Source organism: Spea bombifrons, chromosome 1, assembly GCF_027358695.1.
Source record: "Spea bombifrons isolate aSpeBom1 chromosome 1, aSpeBom1.2.pri, whole genome shotgun sequence".
NCBI classification, from domain to species: Eukaryota; Metazoa; Chordata; class Amphibia; order Anura; family Pelobatidae; genus Spea; species Spea bombifrons.
In genome coordinates, this window is record NC_071087.1 from 131,385,351 (window position 1) to 131,395,075 (window position 9,725).

A 9,725-nucleotide genomic window follows, 5' to 3' on the forward strand; every position below is an offset into this window, starting at 1 on the left:
ACATGGTTTTAAATGATTGCCAAGCGACATGGAAAATGATAGGTCTTGTCATTCTGTCCAAGATTTATAGAGGAAGTCACTTATTCCCAGACTGAATACATTTAATTATGACATATGTCAGGCTACAAATAATACTGTAAACTCCTACACGCAGACCAAAAATATCATTAAATGACAAGCTCTGCTCAACAGAAGAGGAGAAAAGAACTTAGAAAAACAGAATTCACTACTGGAACAACAAGATAATAACACGGAGTACCTGTCATCTCGCACTGATGAGTTGAAATAGTTATGAAAGAAGCAATCATCACTAAGGGCAAACAAACTCCAACAGAGCTATGCTAAAATGCCACTCACACAGCCAAATGTTTCACTGCTGGGCTTCATATAAATCCCAATCCGTACTTTTTATATGGCAGCACTGAGCAAACCACAGCTGTCATGCCCAATTCCCAAAGGCATGCAATAATAATGTTGGAGTGAAATGCTTGTATAATTCAATGGTTAAAAAAGACAAAATCAGTGTCACATAGATTTTCTGGGTTTTGAAAATCTACGTTTCCTTACACTTTAAAGATCTTCCTTTTTCATGGAATGAAATGTTATAGTTACTTGTTTGGGGCAAAGATGCAGAAGAAACATCCTCTCTCTTTTTCAAATGGAGGCAGACTACTTATTACATCCACCTCTGATTAATTCACATCCTTTCAAGACATGAACATTTAAAGTGCTGAATCCTGGTACATCTAAGTAATTGTATCCATTATATGTGGTTATACATGCATACATTATATATGCATACCCAAATAAATGTTATAACCTTAAAAGTTGCTGGATGATCATCATAAAGGGTTAATAGTTAATACCTTGTAAACATACAAATAGCAACACATCATAGTGTATACAATGAGACAAAATGAGTTCAATTTTATGTGTGTGTATAGTATTACATTTACTTTTTTGTAACATTTTACGTTTTATGTGAAGACACCAAGCCGGTATTTGCTGACGCATTTCGCCTCATGTATGCGAAAAGATCTCTATGCTCAGTAAGAGCATTTATTGAGCATAAATGGAACACAGAGTCTAGACAGCAGGAGTTCCATTATTTTTACTTATCTTCAAAATTTCCAATCCAGTCACTCGGTATGCCTGTAGCTGTGGCTAAAAACAAGCCAGATCATTAAGTTCAATGGCATTTACCAGGTTCATTTGTCAATGTCACAAATGTGTTTGCCCTTCCCATTATGGAATACAGTGCTAACACTTTAGAAATTAAATCGCTGTTATATTCGTATAAATTTGGTTATAATTTCTAGGACATCTCCATAAATAACACTACGATATGTTTAAATTTTAATAATAGATTACCTTTTAGATTGCTGTTTATGTCAAAATCCTATACACTCACATGCAAGCAAAGCCTGTAATAGCATACTGATTGGGTTTCTCCATGTCTATCATTAGTGTCATTCGGTATACAATCAGGGAACAATCAAAGAGCAGTATAGTGGTAACCAAAGGATTTTCTGCATAACTGCATAACACAGTGTGTGGTCTAGGAGGGTATGGGCCAATGTCATTTAGGAAACTGTAAACGGACAGTAAAGAACACTGTAGTAAAACACATCTGTTCTAAGAAGTTGAAAGAAGAATTTAATAGCAGTGGGCTGGTATGATTACTGTAATCTATATACATTTTTAGAACGTTTGTCTAAAAATAGCTTTACTTAAGTGTTGGAATGGACTTTCATTTAAAACTGCTACCCACTTAAAGTATGTAACCTAAAAACGGTTCACATACCGAGTTCACATACCCTTAAACACTGGAACTAGATGATTAACTTGTAAACTTTGTAATAAAACAAATCCAAGCAAAAGTTGTGTGTTATACTGCTAAAATGTCCTTAATGAAAACTTACATTTCTAAAACACTACTCTGGCATAGAGTCCATATTTAATTAATGGCAGACGACTCTAAATATGCTTAATTCTCTCTCTACCAATCCCAGAAGCAAAGAAAAGAAACCATAAAATGTCACACAAACAGTTAAATGTATCAGTTACATAGCTGCTCAAGTCTATATAATGTAAAATTAAAAAATGCCCAACAACTCATTTTAACTCATTTTGTTCATACAAGCAATCTGATCATAGAAACAGCTTTTTCTGGCAACAAATCTGCCACACATTCATCAGATGGTCCCTCAGCCAACAAAGATCAGACTCTACAAAAGTCAGACATTCAATTCCCTTTTGTACCATCTTGGAGGTATTGAGATCAAAGATGTCATTAACAGGTCATTCTCAGATAAATCTTTGATCTTATTTCCATTCTTAATCTTTAATTCTGTTAGATCCATCGGTTCTTTAAACTATAAGAGATTACAAAATAGAATTTTATACTTTCCCAATTTAGTCATCCATTCCCCCACTTCTGCATTTCAACTCAAACACCCAACAAAGGAGCAATTCTTTTAAGTCAGGCTTTTTTGGGGGGAAAACAAGACCAGTAGAAGTCCGGTGATAAGCCTTTGATAGTTAAATTCTTGGGAATGTTTTCAAAATGTTAATAATAAAAGGGATTAATTGACTGGAGAACTGATGGCTATATCTGTTACAGGGGACATAAGCTCAACAGCTTTATTTTTTCTTGGCCTGTAGGTTAGATGATATTCTTAGAGCAGTAGGTAGGATTTAATGAAGCTACCTTTTATCCTCCTCTGATTAAGATTCTCCATTTTCAGGTGCAGCAGCAGCAGCAGCAGGCAGTGAAATATTGGTTACCACAGGGTAGCCTCTTAGGACAAAGCTGTTGTATGTAAAAACCATGTGGTCTGCATTTGGCACAGTGGCTTGGGTCCACTAACTAATCAAACTGTTACATGGGTGATCCTGTGTCATACACTTATCTGCATGGGTGACATTTTACTATTTTTCATTAAATTAAAAGATGCAGACTTTACACCTCTGCTCCAGCAAAATCTATGAACTGTATCTTAATAAGCTCGTATTTGATGGTGGTATTGTTTGTGGTTTACAGACGTGTTCTGTGTATTGTTGGTACAATTACAAATAGTGTGACTACATGTATGTCTTAAATTTGAAGCCACAGTAATTTTTACTTACCTGGAAACACCCCAAGGGGCTGCCCATGAGCTTTCCCCTTCCTACATTGTAGGGAAGCTGAGGAAAGAAAGCAGTGGAAGCACAGGCAGGAAGAATTAGGATAAATATGCACCTGGGTGACCCACATTGACAGGAATAGCCTTGGAATAAAGTTCTGTTCTGTATCCCAGTATGACAACTGATGCAGAGGTGTTTGTGTGCCTGTTAAGCCAGAATCAGGATATGCCACCCTCTTTGGCACTGAACAGGCTATTTTAGCTAAGAGGCAGGTGGTCAGTGGGGTCACATCATCCCGATGTACTGGCATTCCATCTCACACTGTGGTAATGGAGAAGCTTGAAGGGTACGATGATTTCTTGTGTGCATTTTTACCTATGTGAGAATGACTAGGAGCTCTGGGTGGTCTTAAAAAAAAGAAATAAGTAAAGGAATCAAAGGGGGATGGAAATTAGAAGTAAAAACTGATGGGGCAAAAGCCAGTGGGGTAAAATGATGGAAGCAAAAAAATGAAAAACCTAACAAATTTAAAAAATGGGTGAAGCACAGAGAAAGAGTCTACAAATTACTGCCCTTATGCATACGTAATTTAAAGTGTGAATCTCTATAATCCACTCCACCAATGATACCCCACTCTAATTACAAACCTTTAAAATATGTGTATGCAGATTCTAAAAATAAAACAAAATAATGTAAATACTGTAATGTAAGTAAGTTACATACTACCAAGGACAAGGGGCATTCACACACAACAAGAAATACATTAGCAAAAAATATGACTATCCTATGTTAGGGCTAGTTGAAAAAAAATAAGCTAATAAAGTAAACTGTCATATCCTAATTACATACTGCAAAATATATTATCCCATGTCTTAAGAGTTACTATAAAATACTGTCTCCAAATGCAGTGGAAGCTTGTTTAATCCAATGATCTCTAGTAGATTATATTATAGAGAACAAGACCAGTAAAATAAAAAAAGCTGCTAATATGTTGTAGAAGAACTAAGAAGCCGCAATAAAAGCCCATGTATTAAAGATCCCAGCGGAGCAGAAATTGGATTCTAACATCTTATTGTATGGACACGAGCATTGACTATTCTATTTAAAATCATATTTACTTCACTGAAATTGTTTGAAATTAGTCATTTAAAATGGCTGGATTCTTAGTCTATTTCATAATTTATTTTCTTCTATAACGTATTCTATAAAAATCTGAATAATGAATACAGTACAAGTGGTAGAAGAATAATATAGAATGACCCCCCAAAACACTTGGATGCGTGTGAAATGATCTGAGGTTTTTTATTATTTTTATACACCATTTACTAGCATGGGTTATTGATTTAATGAACTAGTATTACGAAATAAAATAAATCTCTGTCTCGCCTGTATGAGAAAAGTTTGGATATTATTGTCTTTTTTGTTTTTGTAAATTGACCAGCATAGGTGATATTGGCAAGAAAAGATGCTCAAAAAATGGTGTTTTATTTCCCTTTGTGACACCTGATTCAATCTATTCCAACCCTTCTTCTCCCCTTTAAATTCAATTGCTACAGAAAAGTCAATTTAATGGGAAAACCTTTTTCCTCTAAAATCATGGTTGTTGTTATGTGCCAGCAAATCCCAAACTGAAATTGACTTTTTAATCTTCTGCAAGCAAGGACAAGCTTATGGGTTTAATACTTGAAAGGTCTAAATAGCGAACAGTGTATTTCTGCTTTACTTAACTCCTTCTGGCACTCAAAAGGTTAAATGTTCATGTCATAAAGAAAAGCAATAATCTAATTATGGTAAAGTATATAGATATTGTTCAATAAAACCATAGGTTATTTTTCACTCACATTCTGTCTTTTGTTCGTATTTGTAAGCAATTATTTTGTTTGATCGGGAAAAAAATCTAATTTATTTTAATGGCAACGTCAAGTACTTGAAAACATCAAAATTTACTTGCATTCTAAAGCGGAGCTGTAGTGCCCCTGGGTCTCCTTTCATCTTCTCTAAATGCTGGCATATGATGGGAATCTTTGCATTGATGGCCACCAGATGAAGAGCATTATCTAAACTGCTGAGGATGTAACATTCATTCCAAATGAAGTATCCATTCAACACAGTAACTAAAGAGTCTTACAAAACCTATAATCTGAACAGGATGAGGAATACAAAGAAATATACGAGTGTTTATCATGGAAAGAAAACGCTCAAGCGTTCATCACCACTCAAGTTGGATTTTTATTAAGGTTCCATTTGTGATAGGAAACGTAGCTATACCTAGTAAAGGTCTGCCTTCAAGGCCAGGATTAATGTTTGGGGGTTTGATAGAAAAGCTAAATTGTCATCTGTGAAGAGGAGTAATTTCCCTGCCAGATGGCTTCTGGAACTCTTTAATCCGAGGTGAATTACAAATGCCATTAGGTGCTCTAGAGCAACTGGATATAACAAGGGTGAAGGAGGACAACACGCTTAGGTCATCCAGGCCAGCAGCAGAGCGTGACTTAACTTGTCATTGCCTCCTTAATTTCTGTTGCGTTAAACCTAGTCTTAAGAGAAGATATATCTATCAGATAATTTTGGTAACAGAATAGCATGGAGATATGTATTAATCTCTTATAAACTGGTTTGGTGACAAGTTTAAATGCAAATTATGCAATCCAGCATAATATGAGGCAACGGCATCTGCCATTGCTGCTGGCTTAACAACGTTTTCCCCAGTAGAGAATTTGAGGTGCTGTGGATGGGACTGCATCATTTTACCCTTAATTTAAGTAGGGAGTCTGCCTTTTTCCACATAGAATTTTTGTTCCAAGCATCTCATCATATACTCAGTTTTAGGTTGTGAGAGACCTTACACCAGAATCTGGTTTGGGTATTTCCAGGTCCCTTAAGGTAGCAAGTAATTAAATACAGTGTTCTTTCCTTGGGTTTTAGAGAGGATGAAAGGCTCAATATGTTTCATCTTATGACATGAGTTATGGACATTCCGGAGTATCTCTGGAGAAACAGAGTTCTTAGCAAAATATTCTTTTAAGTGGGTGGTAATGTATTGTTTATGTGACTCATCATTAAGTAAATCACTAAGTCTCCATGGACCTTCTCTCTTATTTGAAAGGTGTTCGCTTAATGCCAGGGAGACAGCGGAATGATCAGACTATTCAAGCAGATTTTACATGACTCAATGTCTTATAAAGAAGTTTTGTCTATAACAACAACAAAAAAACGATTCTCAAGTACAAGTTTCAAGGAGCTGAATAAAATAGTAGTTTTGTGTATATAAAATACTCCAAGCGCTAAATAGTTGTAATTAATTATTTATTACTAGCCTTTCCCCTTGTTTACGAAATTGGATAACATATTTTTTGTGTGGTTCTCAAATATCATTATGGTCACCATGAATAGATCAGCCATTTTTTTCTGTGTGAAAAATTGAAGTTGCCCTGTGTGTTAAGATAAATTAATTATAGTGTAAGTAAGGATATATTTATAAGAATCAAACATACAAAAGGGGTCAGCATTTTTACATAGAGAATTTTTTTATATTAAAACATTCATCCTAGCAGCCTTTAAAAGAAGCCATTGAGTTTAAAGGATGTTGGAACTCATTGGATGAAAAATTGCATTTTTCAGTTTTGCAGAATGGGTTTCCTGTAAACAAAGTATGTGGGCTTACAAAAAAACTGGCTCCATTTATGAGGAGATTTCCAACCATTAGCATTAAAGAGTTGCCATTTATTCCAAGAAACCAAGCTGGTTTCCTAACCATAGGTTGCGGATTTGATCCCCATCCGGGAAACGTGGCATTTAAGTCACCTCCCCTCTGTAATGTAACGCTTCAACATTTATTTTTTGCTACCGTGTTTCCCCGATAGTAAGACACCCCCGATAGTAAGACGTATCGGGGGTTTCAGAGGGGTCGGCTAATATAAGCCGTACCCCGAAAGTAAGACATATGTCTTACTTTCGGGGAAACACGGGGGATTTGCCGGGTCCGCCACTCTAAGGGGCCGGGAAGTCCCCACCAAGGCCGGCCTTACGTGTCTGCGGCCGCACAGGATTTAAATTAAAACATCGGGGTTTTTTTTTAACTTTATTTAACATCCTCCATGTTAAATAAAGTTTTTTTAACTTTATTTAACATGGAGGATGTTAAATAAAGTTGAAAAAAAACCCCGATGTTTTTATTTAAACCCTGTGCGGCCGCAGACCCCTAAGGCCGGCCCCTTAGAGCAGGGCCGACCTTTGGGGTGTGCGACTGCACAGGGCGCCACACTCCAGGGGGTGCCAACCTGCGGCACCCGGCACCCCTCCAGAGACGGACAGTAATGTCCGCCGCTGGAGGAGCAGGCTCGCAAGGGAGCGGTATCGGAGGTCTTTAACAGACCTCCGGCTCCCTTGAGTGATTTTAAGCCGGGTTCAACCCGGCTTAAAATCACTCAAGGGAGCCGGAGGTCTGTTAATGACCTCCGATACCGCTCCCTTGTGATCTGCGCGGCAACAGCTGTTGTGCGCCGGGGTTTCTTGTCAGATCCCGGCGCACAACACTGAAGCCGACGCCCACCGCTGTCCGTGCCCTCTGAACCAGGAAGAAGACAGAACTGAAGAAGAGGAGCGAAGAGGAGGAAAAGAAGCTGAAAGAAGAAAGGAAAGGTAGGAAAGCATTAAGTGAGAGTGGATTGGTGTATATGTGTGTGGATTGGTGTATGTGTGTGTGGATTGGTGTATATGTGTGTGGATTGGTGTATATGTGTGTGGATTGGTGTATATGTGTGTGGATTGGTATATGTGTGTGGATTAGTGTATATGTGTGTGGATTTGTGTATACGTGTGTGGATTTGTGTATATGTGTGTGGATTGGTATACGTGTGGATTGGTAGGTGTGTTGATTGGTAAGTGTGTGAGAGTGATGGGTGTTATGCTGTACCATTTCCAATGTCTTTTTCATGATCTAATTATGCTCTAAAAGTACATCATAACTCCCATCACTCTCAATTTTTTCCCAATATAAGACATACCCCGAAAGTAAGACATAGTGGGGCTTTTAGGGATAAAAAGAAAGTAAGACACTGTCTTACTTTCGGGGAAACACGGTAGACTGCAAATAAGGCATTAATCCCTCTTTATGGATACAAAAATCCTCCTGTACTAAATGGAAACATCTAAATCCCCATCACTTCTCCGTTGGTGTTACATAATTTATGGATTCTCCCAAAGATCTCTGTATGCAATTTTCACAAAGAGCGCTTTATCATAATATATGCATTTAAGCATTTCCCACTGGCAATTGATATTTACATAAAATAATCCTTTTATTTCTGCTTCTCGTCAGTGAGTATTGACATCCAGCAACAGCTCTTAAGAATGTATTGCTTTTTGACCAACAACCATTATTTCAGGACATCCCAGGACTTCATAAAGATCGAGTCCCACTTGTACTGGTGTTTCACTTAACCCCTTAAGGACAATCAGGAGGTCCCTAAACCCATACATGTACGAGCTTTGTCATTAAGGGGTTAAAGACAGAATCTGCTAAACTGTAAATTGGATCCATTTTCTCTCATGCATCAGAAGGCACTGGCAACCATTTTGTCGGAAACAGTAGATGAAGTCCAGGATACCCTCTGCGTTTTATCTACTATTCTATGTATTAGCCTGTTTAGATGATTTGCTGTACCAGCTTATTAAGTTACTTTATAAGGGGAGTGATGAAAATCAATGATCCAATTAACTTAAATCAAACAACTGTGGTCCTCATTGGCATCAAATAAATGTACTCTCTCGATAGATTGTTTGGACAGCCTGTGCAACCCTGTGTGTCCTTAAGGTCAGAGTACCCCAAAATGGCTGCAAACAGTTACTGGATGTGGGTGTTGAGCCCTCCTGCCTTTCTCTCTTACAGGATGCCCCAAATTATTTATTTAAGTGGGCTTTCGCAGAGATGTTGCAGTTTCAACTTGCCAAGTCCATTATACATTAAGGGCCAACAAGGTCGTCACCAAAGAAGAGCATTGTGAGCCTGTATAAAATAATTTTGTGTAAATGATATAACTATGAATACAAAGCGGCAGTTTAGACCTCTCTGCAGAAAAAGCTCACAAACCCACCTTATATGTATACCAGAGGGAAATGCCTTGTTCTCAGGATATGCATGCATTGACATCATTTCTGAGCACAGGGATATGACGTATGGCAGCCGCGTAAAGAAATATGGAGATTGTTCCTCTAAGCCAGGGGTAGGCAATCTTCAGCTCTCCAGATGTTGTGAACTACATTTTCCTTGATGCTTTGCCAGCATTATGACTGTAAGAGCATTATGGGAGATGTAGTCCACAACATCAGGAGAGATGAAGATTGCCTACCCCTGCTCTAAGCAGCTACAACTCCCTGGATCAGATGCCCTAGTCAGAATATATCACTGCCTGCATGACTATTCCTCTCCATTTAGTTTTCTATCTTATCTATGGTAGTAAGTTGGCAATCGTTGTTGGTTCGGGCCTTTGTAAACGTTGAGTCATGAGAAAGAAGGGAACTTCAGGGCGGGAAACTGATTAGATAAAGCTTGCTCTACCACAGACTGCTACCAGTAACCCCCTACATGACGTGAACTT